We start from the raw sequence: 19309 nt of genomic DNA on the forward strand, positions 1-19309 counted from the left end.
AGAGAGAGAGAGAGAGAGAGAGAGAGAGAGAGAGAGAGAGAGAGAGAGTCTGAGGGAGGAAAGGAGGAAGAATCCCTGTCCAGCCATGGGTATGTCTGAGTACCCAGAACCTATCTACTCCACCTTCAGTTTCTTCAAATTGAGGAAGGTCATTTGCTTTAGGGCAGCAGCTTGGCTGCTTGAACTAACATTTTCCTTTTACCAGCAAGAAGGTATCTGCAATCAGTCAGCCTCCAGGCAGATGACCTGGATCTTAAGTATTGATGTATGATGAAAACTGCAGTGCTTTGGTTCTTGGTAAGGCAGTGATTCCTGTATTATTAATACCAAAGAGGCAGCCCCCTTTTCATTTGGCTTAGTATGTGGTGATGGTTTATGATATGATGCAGAGTTTGGGAGACTTCATTAGTGATTCCATTGCCGTCTTTGAGCTCAGTTTTCAACTTCACTGAATTTAGATCAGGGGAGATTGTTTCTTTTCTATCATTCAAGACTCTTCAAACTTTCAAGGCAAGAACTTGAGCAGGCCTCCACCTGAGGAGCTCCAGCAATCAGGCCCCACTCCCCAGACTTTCATAATGGCCTCAGTGGCCCTAACAGCTATAATAGTCATTCTCTGTCCCTACAAGGAAAAAAAAAAAAAAAAAAAAAAAAAAAAACCTCCAGTCCCTGAATGGGAAAACCATCAATCCCTGAGCTTGCCACAGAAACCCACAAATCCCTGAGCACAAATGCCAACGATCTCTGAGCATCAAAACCCACCAATTCCTGAGTTCCCTAAAGATCAGGATTTGAAATCCCACCAATCCTCACACTGGAAGTCTCCACCTTGGAAAGCCTGCCTCCTAAGAAATCCTATAGAAGTCCTGCTTTCTGCTCAATTTGCAGAGGCAGTCACTCTCTTGGGTTTTTCCCTCCCAATAAATTTTGTGTGTGAGGTTTGCTGTGTGACTTGTGGTCTTCCTTGGGTCCCGACTGCCAGGATACTTTTCCTTTCAGAGCTGCAGCACTTATAGCTATAGCTTTGTGCATCACTAGTACATGACTCACTCATCTATGTAACCTGAACTCTATATGTACATGGCTGTATTTAAATCTCAAGAAATATAACAGATGAACTTTCATGAACAGAAGTTGAATAAAAGGAGCATCATTTATAATGACGTAAACAAACTCCAAGAGCAATTGGCTAAGAGAAATGAGCCAAGACAAAAAAGAAAAATCCTGTATGATCTTGCTTTGGTACAGAACCTTAAAATGTTGACGTTTTGAAAATAGAACAGGCCAACAGTCTACAACAGCTAGGAAGAGAAATGAAGAGAAGGAGATAATGAACAAGTTCAGGGGAATGGATGTACAGCATGAAGAAATAAAGGCAAATCATTAAGAATATAGTTTTTAAATTATATTTTTGTTTATTGATGTGGCACAATAATTAAGAAAAGAGCTTAGCACAGAACAGCAGACCAAAAGCTTTCCTCATAGAATTGTGTGCATTTAGCTGCAGAGAAGGTAAGGTAAAGGGAACAGTCGCATTCTGTTAGCTGGTATGTAAATTAGTAAAGTAGACATATAGAAATCAGTACGGAGGCTGAACGTGACCACCAACACCCCCCAACAGAAATATCAAGAGATAAAATAGACACCTTCATACTCATGCTCCCAGTAGCTAAGCTGTGGAATTGGCCCAAGTGTTTGTCAGCACATGAATTTGTGAATAAGAAAATATGATATATATATGATATATGATATATATATATATATATATATATATATAGAGAGAGAGAGAGAGAGAGAGAGAGAGAGAGAGAGAGAAGAAAAAGTGTTGTTTGGCCATCAGAAGCACAAAACCATAATGTTGCAAGAGAATAGGTGAAACTAGATGTTTCATGATGTTAGGTGTAATAACGTTATTAGAAATACAAGGGACACATGTTTTCTCTCCTATGTGGAATCTAAACTTCTTTTGAATGCTGATGACCTGAAAGTAACAGAGGAACTAACCAGAAAAGGAAAGAGGAAGTAGAAGAAAAAAGAGCCTTATAAGGAAGGCTATTGGAAACGATGTTTTCAAAGACAGAACAGCATGTGGATAGAGAGAAATATATAATACAGAGAAACCATTAATCTATGCACTTATTTATGAATCAAAATTTTACAAAAGAAAGATGGTTAAAATAATATGGTAAAAAATAAAAAAAAATGGTAAAAAAAATGTGCTGGAGGGCCTCACAAGGTTGTGCATGGCATAGATCAATAAATAATCACACAAAATCAATAATTATAGTAAATTTTAATTTATTTTTAAAATTATATTTTTACCTGTCTATGAAAAGGAGCTTTTTGGGTATTTCAAAGGTGAGCACATATCTAGTGTGCTTGAGACCCAAGTACACCAACCACTACCACATACAGGAGGAGAAAGTGGAAAAAGATAGGAGCAGGAGAAAGAGATTATCCCCCAAAAGAAATATTTAACCAAATATGCATTTGATCTACCTATAGATATAAAATGCAAGGCTCAAAAATGATTTATGTTCATTTCTAAGAAAGTAAGTCAAATCCTTACTTGGGTAAACAGAAGACTGGGAGTCATGCTGCAGTTGTGCTCTGTTGCCAAGGTGACAGCAAGCACAGAAGAAACAGATCGCCTTAGCCCTATTAAATGTGCTGGGTTTTCTCCTTGAATTTGTAGAGTAACCCATCCTCTAGAATTTCTTCAACCTTCCATCTCAAAACATCAACAACAGTTTTTAAGTTCAGTCTCGCTGTAGAAAGAGGGATATTAGGTTAAATCTAACCATATTCCATTTTACATCCCAACACCACAGCTCTGAAAAGCTAACACAAAAACCCGAGGGAAGAGTCAGAAACAGGGCAAGGAGTTAATGTATGAAGAAAAAAAAGAAACAACAAATGCATGGAGTTTGAGACAGGAAGGATAACAAGTCCAAAGAACTGCAAACAATTCTGTAGGGTGACAGCAACACTTGATAATGAATTAATCACACGAGACAGTGGATGCCATAATATATTGTAAAGTTTGCTGATGGCCTTTAAGTAAGGCATGAGCTAATGAGGCATAGAACTTAGAAAGCCCCTCCTAATTGTGCTGTGGTTTATGGAGGAAAGAAAGAATAATGCCAGGAATGAAAGTGGTTCTGGGGAGAACTGGTTACCTGAATTAATATGGTAGCACTGAGGGGTGGAAATGTATGAACATAGACAGCCTAGAACAGTGGTTTTCAATCTTCCTAGTGCTGCAGCCCTGTGTTGAGAATTTTGGTTTCTTTAAAAAACACAGAAGTGTTATAAGATGTTTTCATTTTAATCCCAAGTGTGGGGATAAGAGGCTGCTTCATAGCAGCTGGCTATGATTTTCCCAGTGCTCTAGCAAGGGTGTGGTTTTGCCAGCTGCAGATAGTTTCTCTGAGAGTGTGACATTTTGAATTTGGAGAACTTTTCAGGGTATATATAAATGCTAGGACTCAGAGAGGCAGTGTTGCTGTTGTTGGCTTTTTGGTGGTTGGATGTTGTTGGTTGCTGTTTCTCAGGTAGTTGTGTGCAAAGAAATGAGATGAAATTAGATATCCTGATGGCAAAGGTCAAACTTGCCCCAAGGAACTTGAACTTCCTAATCATCAGGAAGTAGTCTAATAATAACTTCCACTTCTTTTTCCTCTATGCTTTTTCTCTCTTATCTAGTGTTAGGGGTTAATAAGGACAGAAAATGGTGAAAGAGAGAAAGGAAGCCACAAAGTAGCAAATACCAGCCACACAGACCTTTGATACAGTTCCTCATAGTGTGGAGATCCCCACCTGTACAATTGTTTCATTGGTACTTCATAACTATAATCTTGTTACCATTAAGACTCAAAATGTAAATAGCTGCTAAGCAAGATACCTAATATGGGACTCCTGATATTGGTCATGACCCAAAGGTTTCAAACTACTGGCTTAGACAATTTAGAAGAAAAGGTCAGAGATGATGAACGCATAAGCAAATCTCTGACTATGGCAGACAGTGGGTGAAGGTGCCTGATCACAATAACCAGAGGATACAAGAGAAAAGAGAAGGCAAGGAATTTAAATTATTTGAACACTGGGCTTATAATGTAGTCTTCAAGGCATCTAGTATTTTCTATATCATAACATGGTGGCTGGCTCACAGTAAATACATTTGTTTACACAGTAAGTACATTTGTTAGTGATTGAACAAAATGCTTAGAAAAGATGTCTGAACCTGAACTTATAAAAGGAATAATAATCATAGACTTGGAGAATTTATCTTATGAGAGAATGAATTTGATCAATTCTACTCAAAATAAGGACATTAGAGAATGCTTGTCTAAAAATCGTTACCCATATTCAATGTGGTAAGTACAGGCACTTTATATAACCACTTAGAAATTTTCACAGCATTTTATTGGGTAATGGCATATCTGTTTCACCTTACATTAGGAATTCTGGCTCATATTTTACATGACTCTTTTCTCTCCTTTTTTCCCCCCTAGTAAGTCTAAGAGATTCTTCGTTTGCTAACTTTAAAAAGATCCTGGGCCTGTAAAAATTGGATATTAAAATAATGACCAAGAAACCAAAAATCTGGGTCCTGGACCGTAGGCATTTGATGCACAGAATGAGACTATTTAAGGAATATGTTTACAGAAGCCCCTTTCTGAACCATTCTCATCTTCTGTTCTTTTTGCTCGTCTGTTTTTATAAACCAAAGCTTACTCTTCCATTTAACATCTCTGTGGGTTAGATTTTAATCACCTTGACACAAAGCAGAGTTACCAAGAAGAGGGAACTTAACTTGAGAAATTGCCAACACCAGGTTGGTTTATAGGACACTTTCTTATTAATGATTGATGGGGGATGGGGTTCAGCCTACTGTGAGTGCTGCCTCCCCAGGGCAGGCGCCCCTATAGCATATTAAAAAAGGAAGCCAAGCAAACTGTGTCAAGCAAGCCGGTGAGCAACCTTCCTCCATGGTCTCTCAGTTTTTTCCTGAAGATTCCTGCTTCAGTTCCTACCCTGACTTCCCTCACTGTTTTGTCATAGCAATAGAAAGCAAACTAACACAGTATCTAACAGTGAACAAAACCAATTCCTTTTTAATTTTCTGGTTTTTAATTTTATTTAACTTAGCTCTAGAGATACCTTTTTTTTTTTTCTTACCCAAACCTCATGGAAAGAACAGTGTGGTGAGAAAAATTATAAGACAGCCCCTCTCCAACACACTTTCTATTATTCTCTGATGTGAACAGGGTCTATGCATTTTTTTTTTTTTTTTTTTTTTTTTTTTTTTTTTTTGGCTAAAGGAATTTGACAGTGGTGACTGGATGTTATTCTCTTAACTAACACAGATAATAGGTAGAAAACAGGTTTTTAATGATCAAGCTCCTAGAAGACCCATCCATTCTCGCACTAGCATTGAAAAAGCAAGCCACAAACTATTACTTCTAAAACTAACAATTTTTAAATAAAGGTTTCTGCCATGAAGATATAGAATCTGAGCAATAGATTATTTTCCTGTTGACATGTGAGATTTAACACTTAGCCAACATCCCTATTGCAGTCATATTGCAAACCTCACATACAAGATGCCATTAACGGGTACCTGGAATCCTGGCCCAGAAGAAAGGTGATGTAGTGACTCTGCATTGCTTTAATAGCTAAATTTGTACTAATTTCTTATGCACCATAAAAAATTAATGTAATCAGACAGGTGGAACTTGATTGGATTCAAATGAAGAGGAATTGGGACAAACAGCGTGCTGGAGTTGCAGATCTATTACGTAAGCAATTTGAAAAGAGAACAATTGCATGAGGAATGAAACTTGTTTCTTATAGAATGAATCCATGGTGCTACAACTAACAGAATATCTGGATAACTTACAATTAAAACAAAAGATACATCAGTTTGTAGTCTAATAACTCATTCACTGTGAAACAAAAGAGCATGTGGGTGGGAGCTGAAAGAAAAGCCTTAAACAGTTGTGAGGTCTTGGAAAAGAGAAAAAGTTTCTTGAGAACGGGCATTATCAGCCAAGGCTAGTGTTTAAGACATATAGAAACAAGAATTATGAAGTGTCATTATCATTCATTAGAAATGAAAAATGGCTATTGGCCATTTGACCTGAATAGTTTCAAATAAAATATGAACCAGTGGAATCAATACAGTGTGACAATAGTGGCTGGTTCAAAATGAAGAGCAAATTTGGGGAGGTAGAGAAGGAAGGGGTGTTAAATGGAAAATTGGAGATACCGAGTACCGGGCCAGGTAATTTCTAGCATGGAAGAAGGACTCAGTAAAGGGAGAAAGGAGGCAGATTAAGAGAGGTGACTAAAATACGGCACCTGGTGCTCAAGGGGAAACTGTTGCCTTAACACTAAAATGCCTTTCATTCTTTTACAAAACATGAAGCAGGGTGTGGTGGTAACCACCTGTAATCCCAGTACCAGGAAGCAGAGGCAAGAGAATCTCTGTGAGTTTGAGGCCAACCTGATCTACATTAGCAAGCCCCAGGCTAGCCAGAGCTAAAAAGTGAGACCCTGCCAAACCAAAACACAAAGGACAATGGAGCACTTTAAAAAAAAATTATATTATATAAATATATATTATACTCAGTCTCTCCTTCTGGAAAGAAAAGGAACATTGTCCACTTCAAAATGAGAGGCAAGTGAGACCAGAAATTGGGAGTGAGACCAGGTTTGAAATAGCCCATGTGCAGACTGTTAGAGGATCAAGAAGAGATTAATGAAAGGATTAAGAAGCAATTAAAGTCAGGCAGTGTGAACTGGTAGGAGGCCAAGTCTGCAGAGTTTTGCTGGAAATCTGTTACTGACACTGGGTAACAGTGAGGAGAAAAGCTAGATTGACGTGGGTCGGTGGCCCGCAGAATCTCAGCTCAGTAGGGATGCCACCTGCATACACTATATGATTGCACTCAGACAGCAAAAGGTGGGGGTTTTCACAACAGATGGCAAATGGACTTTCAGCCAGCCATGACACTGGCAAATCTTAAAAAATTAACCAGTAGACTACAGAAAATTCCTGAAAGCAGTTTTGCACTGGCCTTAATGATCTACCTAATGGCCTGAAATGGGTCCTTTTTATTCTGAAGTTCCTCATGCTTTATGTTTAAACACACACACAGGGTATTGCCATTTTCTTGATATGGGTTAAGCAGAAGCAGCATAGTTGACACTGACTTTACAGATGGGGTTTAACATCTTGGTTCTGGGGCTGGCAGGATGGCTCAGCAGTTAAGAGCACTGCTTGCTCTTCCTAAAGGACCAGGTTTCAATTCCCAGCACCCACATGGCAGCTTACAATTGGCTCTAACTCCAAGATCTGGCACCCTCACACAAATTATGTACATAAAATAAAAATAAATAAGAAAAAAATTTGTTCTGTAATGTTCTAAGTGCATTAAAAGTTATTTCAAGATTGGGACCAACTGTTAAAGGAAGGGAACTAGCTGGAGAAAAGAGAGTATTGAGGAAGGCAGAAGAGAAGAAAACAGTATAACAGCATATAGATCCATGTTAAAGCCCATTACTTTGTTTGCTAACCTCAAATTTAATTTTAAAAGAGTTATTTCATCTCTGTATACCCTAAGTTCCTTATTCTAAGTGGCATATGTAATAATTCCCAGTGTGCATTTGACAACAAATAAAATCATTTATGTGTTCACACTTGGTATCATGACAACTGTACTAGATATGTAAATAGGACTATTAATACAATTTCATATACTACTGTATTTTTGAGCCAATAAAGTATAAATAAAAAAAAAAAGAAATGCAGAAATTTGGTAAAGAAAAGTGATCAAGAGTCTATTATCTAAGCATTAATGTTCTTAATATTTTGGTACTAAATATAACATTTGATACCAAGTGTAGTAAAGTTTTGGTTTCTTTCATGTGTTTTTTTTTTGTGTGTGTGTGTGTGTGTGTGTGTGTGTTTTGGTCCCAAAATGTGGGAAGTGGAAATGTTTTTAGTTTATACAAGGGGCATGGTATTTAAACAGCCTGTGTGGACTCTGAGAAGGGATAGATAGAAGCCATTGGACAGAGAGGCTTTGCTTTGTACCTACTCTTTGTGTACCTACTGTGTACCTACTCTTTGTAAGGTACACATTGATTAGCTGGTCTTTGTTTTGCTACACTTCGCTTCTCAGAGAGACATCCTCCAGAGCAGAGAACTTCTCAGGGCACTGAAGCTGAGTTGCAGCTTTAGCTGACTCATTCTTATTTGGTGGAAGTCTTATTGTTTCTGCTCAATCATGATGTTGAAGTTGATTTGCGTTGCTGTTTGGTGTTGGCTATTTGCTGCTGGTATCCAGATAATGAAGAATAGACTCACCCCAAGGAACATTATTAAAAAGGGCCACAACCCCCTTTTCCTAATAACCTTCTTTCTCCCCTACCTCTTGTAAGTGGGTCGGAAGGTAGGCAGAACGGTTTAAGGACCTTAAATATAGTAGGTTTTTGAAAACTCTAAGCCTACAACCAAGAAAGATCTGAGAACATAAATTCAATCCCCTTCTCTCCCTTTACAGAAGAGAAGACCAAGGCCCAGAGAATCTATATAGCTTTTCTAAGGGCACATGGCTAATGAGCTGTAGAGCTGGGCCTACAAATGGGGTCTTCCATCTCTAGGACATTTCCACTCTCTGTGATGGAAGCAGTAGACGATGCTTATTGGACCCACAGATGCTCAGGACACTCATTGCTCTGTGTGCGGAATTCTTGTTTGCCATACAAGCACTGTTGTATATCTGCTAAGAAACCAGAGAGACAGGAATCAACAAAAGCCTTTCTAGACACAATGAGAACACCTTAGAGCTGCGCCTACAGCACAGACTTCACAAAAGTTAAGTAGCATTTACCAAAAAAATTCAATCCTTCAGCAATCTTTGATGTCAAGCAGAGTACAAGAGCCCTATATCATCCACTAAGTGAACTCTGTACCTTACAAAGAGGCCCCCAGAATAAACTCAACCTTTGTAATTTTCAGAAAAGTTTCAGAAAAACAAAACATTGATGAAGGTCTTGTGCTGGTACATTTTTCTCATCAGCTTGATATAACACTAGAGTCACCAGGGAAAGACATGCCTTGAGCAGATTGTCATGTGGTCATGTCTATGAGAGACTGTCTTGATTGATGATTAATGTGGGAAGAACCAGCCTACTGTGAATGGCACCATCATAGGCAGGTGTGCCTAGGCTATATAAAAAGGCAACTAAACATGAGCTAGGCAGCAAGCCTGTAATCAGCATTCCTTCATTGATCCTCCCTCCATACTCCCACTTGAAATTTCTCAAAAATGGGCCGTGACTTGTGAATATAAGATACATCTTTTCCTCCCCTAACCTGTTTTAGTTCAGAATGTTTTTATCACAGCAACAGAAACTAGTACAGATAGGTAGTTTAACCTACCAACTTTAAACTTATTCTGCAATGTGGAAAGGCTATGACTAGTTTTTTTGTTTTTTTTGTTTTTTTGTTTTTTTGTTTTTTTATTAATCACAGGTTATTCACTTTGTGTCCCAGCCATAGCCCCCTCCTTCATTCCCTCCCAATCCCACCCTCCCTCCCTCGTCTTCTCCCTGCCCGTATCAAAGTCCACTAACAGGGGAGGAACTCCTCCCCCTCCATCTGACCCTAGCTTATCAAGCCTCCTCAGGACTGGCTGCAATGTCCTCTTCTGTGGCCTGGCCAGGCTGTTCTTTTCTCGTGGGAGGGGAGTGGAAGAGCTCGCCATTGAGTTCACGTCTGACTAGCTTTTTAGATGAAGAAGTAAAATGAATTAAAAGCATTCTGGAAATAATATTTCTACAATTGAGATCAATTTGCAGATACTAATTTAGTAAACAAATATTTGCTGCGTATCTGATGATATAGAACATAGGCTCCCATACTGCTTGCTACGTAGAAGATGAAGACAAAGAAGGAAGAGAGAAGAAGGAGGAGGAGGAAGTGGAGGAGAAATTGTAAATGAAAGATCCCCGGAGGGTATCTTCCGTCTGAGAGACCCCCTCCCAAGGAACAACGAGGCCATTCGGATGCAAACAGCAAGAGGCTTTTATTTTGATACACGGGTACCCGGGGCGAAAAGTCATTCGAGAGACTTTCGCGCCCCCTGGATATAGGGTTTTAGAGCAGAAGCACTGGTACAGAAGCGAGAAGCATGGTTACAGGGGGCTGATTGGTACATTTTCATGAGACCACGATTTCCGTCAAAGTTTGGCAGGGGCACCAAGATTCCAGGAACTGGGTGGTCAAGGGGGTTATGATGACCCCTTGACGTGGCCCGCCACCTGTTATTTTGTTTTTCTCTATCTTAACTGAAACAGTCTCACAGATATCTATGAGGGTGATTAACACAAACTGTTTTTAGTATGACTGGGGCAGCCTGACCGCAGATATCCCAAGTGGGTGACACAGCTAGGTTTCTCAGTAATTTTTCAGTTTCTCATCTGGCCTTCAGAGTTTTACAAAACAGTGGTGTCTCACAAAATGGCGTTAGCTATGTTTAACTTAGGGTGAGGCAGGGGTCTTTCAGTAAAAATAATTTGAAGCAATAAGAAACTGAAGATCATTGACCACTGCATAAGAGTATTAGAAGTCACCTAACTAGTGAGCTCCATCTAGCTCAACGTCTGTTTATTATGTATGGCCAGTGTAACAAAATGTTCATTCAGGTTAATAAACTTACTGTATTCCTACTATGCCCCAGTTATTTTATGTTCTTGTGGATGCATGTTTAAATGCCTTGCCATTTCAAATTACTTAGTCTTCTAAGAGAGGCAAATGCATAAGCAGGTCATTTCAGTGCTAAGTCAGAGATATAATGAGGGTTCTGTTTGGTGCACAGAAACAAAAAGGGAATGGGTGGCACTTAGTCTCATCTCTATCTCAGAGTTGTAGAAGAAGATGATTAATGAACTCCAAAGATGATTAATAGGAACAGAATTAGCAAGGTGGTGAAAAGCATCCAATCTTGAAAAATAACCCCTGACATCAGCCAATAACATGTGTTCTGAGCACTATGTACTGTTAAGTACTTTTAAATAGGAAAGTCAAAGTAGAAAGAGGTAATGATACAAACATTCTTGAAACCAGTTTTTGGAGGGACATATGAACTATGTGTAGGAGCTTAAGAACATGGGCTTATTTCCACACATTTTGAAACTGTTGCTAGAAGTTAAAACACGGTATAAGGTTCGTGCTAAACAATGCAAACTGTGAGCTTAAAAGGGATGAGGCTAGAAGGAAAAGACCAACTAGAAGGGTCTAGATGCAATAAAATGAGCATCTGTGGAATTGGAGTACTAGAACATATGAGAGTAGTTAGATTTTGAAGTGTTTGAAGAGATGAGCTTCAGGGAAAAATGAGAGCATCAGATGAGGAGGTAACAGTCTAGAATGGTGCCCGTATGACATATGTATTCATGCCACTACTTCTGGCTAGGAACATAGGAGAAAACAGAATGAGATTGGGGCAAGTAGAATGCTGGGTGACTGTGAGGTATCTAGACTATTAATGTTCTGACAGATAAAGGCTACAGAAGTCTGTGATTCTCAGTTTCTCCTGACTGCCATGTTTTTGCTGTTCCAGCTGTATGTGGCACATTCCCAAGGAGGCACTAATGCAGAAAATATAAGCAGAAAACATGCCCCCTTCTGCATCTGGACTGTGCTTTTCAACAAGGAGCCTCTCTCACTTTTGACTGAAGCTGGACCAAGAGAGGCTGGGTAGGATGGTACTGTACATAAAGACCATGGTACCTCCCAGGCTCCTGTTGTGTTCCTTCTGTCTGGCGACCAAGTGGAGCATTGAAGAGCCTAAGTTACTTACAAGGCCAACTTTATCAGCATCCTCAACACCAGCACCTATGTAGCATGTGTTGCTTCTGTCTCACTGTCTCATGAAAGAGTCATTCCCAATGGAAGTGATTTACTCAAGACCGTATCCAAACAGTGCATGGCAGTGCACACAATTAATCCCATCACTCAGGGAAGCAGAGGCAGGCAGATCACTATGAGTTCAAGGCCAATCTGGTCTAAAAACAAAACAAAACAAAAAAACAACACAGTATCTAGGATGAATAGAGCCACCCAGAATCTTGTCATTCTCCCTTTCTTCTTGCCAAACACTCCCCTGTTCCCTTACAGGTCTTGTTTTGTTTTGCTATGCCTTTCTAAAAATGTTATAGTTATAGGCTCTGTTTAGTGTCGTGTTTTTCTTTCTTTGCTGCCTTACTGACTTTATAATGCGGTTTCAAATTCAAAGATATTCCCTTATGGTGTTGTGACCAAGTTGATCTAAATTTGAGTCTCAATATTCTAGATTTGCAAATCAGATGAGCTCACTCTACCTGAAAATGGACGCATAAAAGTACTTCCCTTTCAAGATAGCTGTGGAAAGAAGATAAGGGATGATCTTAAAGTGCCAGTCGTGTGATATGACAGCCAACAAATACCATTTCTCTTCCTGACCACTCTTACTTCTAGCCACCCGTTCCTCACAGTTCATCTTTGTCCTTCAGCTTTCTGCTTTTATGCTTCTATTTTTCTTCCCATCCTTATCAATTCATTCATCCATTCATTTATTTCTGAGACAGAAACTCACTGTTGTAGCACAGACTAACCTTGAGTTCAGGATCTTGCTGCCTCAACTAGAATTATAGGTGTGTGCCTTGATGTTCAGCCTACTTTCATACTTTCTTTTGTTGTTGTTCATTCATTAATTAATTTACTTTAGATCTTAATAGGAAGTTCCTGTCCATCCTCTCCTCCCAGTCCCTTCTTCTCATCTCCCCTTCTTTTTCCCCTCCCCCTGTATCCTTCTCCCTTTCTTCTCAGAATATGGGAGACCTCCCATGGGTATCAACTCACTTTGGCACATCAAGTAGGAGTGGGCCCATCTTCTTCCAGTAAGGCTAAGTAAGGCTGTCCAGTTATGGGAAACAGATCCAAAGGCAGGCAACAGAGTCAGAGGCAGCCCCTGCTCCTGATGTTAGATGTCCAACATGAGGACCAAACTGTGCATCTGTTACTTATGGTGAGGGGTGGGAGCTAGAACCATCCCATGGATGTTCTCTGCTTGGTGGTTCAGTCTCTCTGGACAGGTATGGGTCCAGATTAGTTGATTTTGTAGGTTTTCTTGTAGTACCCTTGACCTCTGAGTCTCCTTCAATCTCTCTTCCCCCTTTTCCACAATATTTGTAAAGCTCCACCTAACATTTGTGTGTGTGTCTGCTGTGTGTGTCTGCTTCTGTTCTGCACTTCTGTTTTCTATCTCAGTGACTCTTCCCCAATTTCATGGTCCCAGCACAGAGAAGGGGAACAGCCATGTCAATAAACCTGGATTATAAAGAATGCACATTTATGATAACTGTTTTCTTCATCTCTTTCAAAGTAAAGTCTCTGTGAGCAGGGCATCTCTTCTGATGTGCATCTGTAGCTGAGTAGACATTATGTAGGTTCTTTTTGTGTATATATGTGTGTTATTTGGAAGTGTATAAATACTTTTGCGGGCCAGAAGAAGGTGTCAACTTTCTGAGGCTAGAGTTAGAGACAGTTGTGAGCCAGGCAACCTGGGTGCTGGGAGTTGAACTCTGCTGCAATGCAAAAGCAGTATGTGTGTACTCTTTACAGCTGATCTTTCTCTCAAGCTCCTCATGTTCTTGGTAGACTTTCTCAAATCATGCTGATGAATCTGTCTCTCAGTCAACAGAAAGTGTCTGAGGTCTTCTATCTTCCCCTAACTCCCTTCTGTTCTACTTGTTCTCAAACTGTAAAACACAGGCCCTCTGATTAATTCGTACATATGTTTTAGTACATATGTTTCTCACCCCATGCCCTAAGATGTCCTCTTCATGACAAGAGGTTGGAGGATCCTTTCTGCATTCATTAATATCAAGCCTGAGGCTGTGGAAAATAAATCAAATTATATAGATTCATAAAATCTCAGGACTTCTAACTTGTTTGCTGTTTCCTGAACCATGCTTGAAATGAAAGGAGATATTTTTATGATGTCTAATTAAAGCATTAAGAAATTGGCAGAGTCCCCAGGCAAAACTCTTCTGCAAATTCAGACTTCTAGGTTGCGTCATTGGTTATAATGCTTTCAGCATCAATCAACAAAAAAGTTGACAAAAGGTAGCTGAAATTTTTACATCGTACTTTAGGAAGCCAGAGACAAGTTTCATGAATGATTATTTCAGCAGGTCAAACTATGGTACTAAGGGGCTGGATGTTAATATGCCATTGCTTGCCTGTCAGCAATCCATCTCTCCTGGTGTTAGCAAGGCTACATGACATCTGCAGACAGAACTCTCCTACTCAAGAGACTTCCCTCTTGGGTATTCCCTTTGCTTATTGAGGAAACTTTTCCAGGAGCACCCCAATTCCTGTTCACCAGGATTGCATCACCTGCTTATAGTCAGTAATCACTGACAAGAGGCATGATAGTGCCACAATGAACTTTGGCTTTTCTTGATTGAGAGCATTTAGGATTCATCCCCAAATATTAGACAGGAGCCTTTTCATAAACATATCTTTGTGCTGGCACCTGAATAAAACTCCTACTTCATCACTCATATTTAGATAGTCATATTGGTAACATTTTTTTTTTTTTTGGATGTAGCTTCTGCTACTATTAGATGATATACTCCCACAGTAAATTCCATACTCCTCTGGCTCTTGTATTCTTTCTGCCTCTTCCACAAAGTTCCATGAGCCTTCGGTGTGAGAGTTATATTGTGGGTGTATTCGTTGGGACTCCACAACTCCTCATTTTGATTGTTTGTAGTTTTCTGTAATGGCTCCTGTTGCAGAGGGAAGTTCCCGTGATAAGGGTTAAGAACTACACACTACATAAAGAACTAGAGTCCGGTGAGGAATGCTGAGAGAGGGAGAAATGGTCGTCCTCAAGGAAGAACATACCAGTTGATTATCCAATGCCAAATGGTCAGGCCTTGCACATCCAAGTAAGATTATAAAAGCTGGTCAGGGAGAGGTGCACAGCCGTCTGGGTATGAGAAGAGAAGAAGGAGGTGGCAACCTTGGGAAGATGCTGCTCTTTGGTGTAAAATGCAATCGATTAGGGTTCGTTTCTCAGACTCAAGTTAGAAGTGAGAGGCCAGACAAGTGAGGCCGACATTGCTGCTTTGAACACCTCAGAAAGGAAGAATGGATTTATCCGGGGTGATAAAGAAGAGCTTGCTAGGAGTCAAAGAAAATACCAAAAAGCCCAGCACTAGGGCTCCTTTTCGCACCAAACAGCAAGGACCGCTCTGACGAGAAGTCAAAGTCCAAGGGTTGCTCTAAAGATGAAGGGTCCACGACAGAGTCAATTGAGGATTCATAGCAGGGATGAGACTCGGAAAAGACGAGCAGCAGCACCACCAGGTCTAGGTCCAGCTCAGCCTCCAGGTCTGGCTCCAGCACCAGCAAAGTCTCAAGTAGTGGCTCCAGCTCACCATTGGCATCCGGCCATTCAGGAAGTTCCAGCACGTCCGGAAGCTCCAGCTCTAGCAGCTCCTCAGGCTCCCTAAGCCCTTCTAGGCATAGGCATGACAACAGGCAGCCATGTTCTCACTCCAGATCCAAGCCACCTAAAAGAGAGGCAAAGGCGGAGCCCTTCACCTAAACCCCACGCGCACATTGGTGAGCTCACCAGGAGTGTGACCAAGGACCATGTCATGGAAATATTTTCTACTTATGAGAAAATTAAAATGATTGGCATGCTTGCAGAAAGGATGCATCCTCATCTACGCAAAGGCTATGCATATGTGGAATTTGAGACTCTAGATGAAGTGGACAAGGTGCTAAAACACATAGATAGAAGACAAATTAACAGCCAAGAGATCGCTGCTACTGCTCGTGTTGGCGCCTTGGCCTCGGCCACCCCCTCGGTGATTCAGCCCAGCGAGGAGAAAGCTCCCAACACCTCCAGTGCAGCACAGGTCAGCCCCACAGATGAGGAGGGGATCTCACTCCCCAAGACCAAGGTTCGTAAGAGGTCTCCATCTCCTGGATGCCACCACCACAGGAGCCTCTTGATCAGCAGGAACACTGATGTGCACCTCTGTAACTTCTGTTCCCGGCTCCGTTTTGTCTTTTCTCTAGCCAAATGATGATCTGTAGGGATCCTTACCAGGGTAGGCTTTGAAAACAGCAATTGCGATATGTCCTCTGCAGGAGGATTCTGGCTGCAGGGATGCCTACTGATTCAGGACTGTGCTTATAGAAGTACCTTGTAGTTTCTGGCTAGGAAGTTCACCCCTCTCAGTTCTTGAGCGTCCGTTTGGTAGAAGCACCAGCTGGGACAAGCAAGCCTCCAATATGGCAGCACTCCGTTTTTTCTACAAATGACCTAGAACCAGTCAGACAAGCTGGTCACAGCCATGCTGTTGCTGTGCCACATCTGCCGAAAGGACCAAGCTGCTGTTCTGTTGGGCCTGACCACGTCCCCTGCTGAGTCCACACCAACTTCTAGGGTTAAAAACCTTTTAAGGGTTCCTCCATAAATATTGTTTGTCTTTATTGTTCTTGTGTCTCCGTTACTCTATAAGATCGGTGAACCAGGAACCTACCTCGTGGAACCTCCCCCACCCCATTATTAGCTATTATTCATGGTGATGCTGCAGGCTAACATTGGCAACATTGCCTCTTCTTGCTTTTACTGGACAGTCAGTACTATAAGGTTTGTTTTGAGTTTTATAACTTTGTAGCACTTTAGATAAGGTTGTGTTTGTACTTGTGTAGAGTGAAAGGACTGTGTTGAACAAGCGTGGGATTAGAATGCAAATTGGAAAAAAGCTGAGCAGGTTATATTTAGGAATAGATATGTATAGACACATACATACATACACATAACACAATAAGGAGGACATGAATTTGTAAGAAAGCAAGGAGGAGTATATGGAAGGGTTTCCAGGGAAGAAAGAGAAGATGAAATTATATAATTATAATCTCAAAAATGGAAAAAAAAATAAAGAAACTCATCCTGTAACAAAGGAGCTTAATGGCTGTGTCATGTGTCATTCTTACAAAATGACAACTGATGAAGACCAAGGTGAGATTATGGCACAAGGCTCACAAAATTTACTCTTAAGTGCCAAGCCTGAACTTACATGGCTCAGGCAGCAAATGTATTAAGTTCTGTGCCTTAGCAAACTCAGCAGCTTCGCCCTGGCCATGGACTTGAATGCAGATATGGCATTTAGGTCAATAAACATGTTTTTTTTTTTTTTTCCTTCTAGGGTGTGTGCTGCAAATTGATTATTTCCATGATATCTCATCTGACTTGTGAACTCTATTTGTTAGCTTTTTTTCTTTTGTGGGAGGCCTTCTTTGCTCTTCTATATTCAGTGGCTCTACAGAAGGAGTTTATTCTATTGGTATCCTCTTTCCTCAGAACAGAGAGACACGTTTTAGAACCAACACACAAAGTTGTCCACACAAAATATCTTGGTATGCTTAAGGCAATGTCTCTGGCATCACAGTAGGAGAACATAATATTGAGCAACGGTGAAGTTTTGAATTTCTGTCAAGTGCACTCAGGATAAACTGGCATTTCTATGAGCTTTGGAGGTGACACCAGCAGAAAGCCAGGGCACAGGAGGATACAACCCACTGCACTGGAAACAGTGTACATGGGATGGAGAACGAAATGTCACATGACAAAAGATTGAGGCAACATCTGTTTGCCGCTCTGGAGACTATTCACTGAGAGCATCTGTTGGTTTGGGGATGTCTCTGTCAGTCTTGATCTGGTGGGGCTTAAGAAAAAGCTGTTCAATCCCCATCCTGAAAGGCAAAGAGGATGGACATCAGAAGAAAAAGAAAATAGGAAACAACCTCGGAACCTGCTATAGAGGGCCTCTGAAAGCCAGAAGAAAACAGGAAACAACCTCGAAACCTGCCACAAAGGGCCTCTGAAAGCTTCTGCAGTATAGACTGTCAAAGCAGATGCTGAGCCTGATGGCCAACTGATGGGCAGAGTGAATGGAATTCTATATAAGAAGTGGGAAATAGTAAGAGCTGGAGGGGATGGGAACTCCACAAGGAGAGCAACAGAACAAGATAATTTGAACACAGGGAACTTCCCAGAGACTCATACTCCAACCAAGGACTATTCGTGGAGATGACCTGGAATCCCTGCACAGGTGTAGCCCATGGCAGTTCAGTGTCCAAGTGGGTTACATAGTAATGGGAAGAGGGACTGCCTCTGACATAATCTGATTGGCCTGCTCTTTGATCACTTCCCCCTGAGGGGGGAGCAGCCTTATCAGGCCACAGTAGAGGACAATGCAGCCACTTTTGATGAGAACTGATAGACTAAGATCAGAAAGGAGAGGAGAACCTCCCCTATCAGTGGACTTGGGGAGTGGCATGCATGCAGAAAGGGGAGGGAGGGTGGGATCGGGAGGGGAGGAGGGAGGGGCTTATGGGGGGATACAAAATGAATAAAGTGTAATTAATAAAAAAAATTAAAAAAATGGGAAGACAAAAAAAAAAAAAAGAAAGAAAAAAAGAAAAAGCTGCATTCTCCAGGGGAGTTTTAAATATTACTACATGGATCTCCAGATCTCCTACTATCTAGGAGGCAAGCCCCAACTTATATGAGGCTCTTCAGGTTGCACTAATGGCAGAGAGACAAGGTATGAAATGCTTTTCATGCCCATATGTTCATATTCCATTTGCCAAAAGAGATCATGCAATTAAACCAAAAACTCAGTAAAATCAGTGTAGTGGAGCACCAATCTAGAAAAGAGAAGGGGGAGAGGGAGAGATGGGATGAGGAAGAGGAAGCATGAGAGGGAGAGAGTAAGGGAGGGAGGAGGGAGAGAGGGGAATATGAGAACACAGATGGCTATTTTTGCTGTGTAACACAGGGAGGGTTCTTTCTGTGAGTCATTCAGGGTGCCTGTTTTAACTTTTTTGTTACCTTAGCAAACACCCTAGATAATCAACTTATTGATTTTGCTCTATGGCTTCGGAGATTTCAGTCATGATTCACTGTTCTTATTGCTTTTAGGCCTTTGGTAAGGCAGTCCATCACAGCATCAATTAATAGAGAAGCAAAACTGCTCACCTCATTGTGAACCAGGGAGCAAAGAAGGGCAGAAGGGTTTCTATAAGCCTCTTTAAGGACATGTCTCTAATATTCTAAAGATCTCCCACCGACTAAAGGCCCAATCATTTTCCAATAGTGCTAATTAGAGCAAGTCTTTAGCACACAGACTTTAGAGAAATACTTGAGGCCTTAAAATTGACAGTATC

At 40.9% G+C, this 19309-nt stretch overlaps 1 pseudogene; it reads left to right on the top strand.

Moving 5' to 3' along the window:
* Positions 1-15211: 15211 nt before the first annotated feature.
* LOC129666280 (RNA-binding protein with serine-rich domain 1-like) lies at positions 15212-16193 on the top strand (annotated as a pseudogene).
* Positions 16194-19309: the final 3116 nt, after the last annotated feature.

This window comes from Psammomys obesus, unplaced genomic scaffold (assembly GCF_907164565.1).
Source record: "Psammomys obesus unplaced genomic scaffold, mPsaObe1.curated_primary_1811, whole genome shotgun sequence".
Taxonomy (NCBI): domain Eukaryota; kingdom Metazoa; phylum Chordata; class Mammalia; order Rodentia; family Muridae; genus Psammomys; species Psammomys obesus.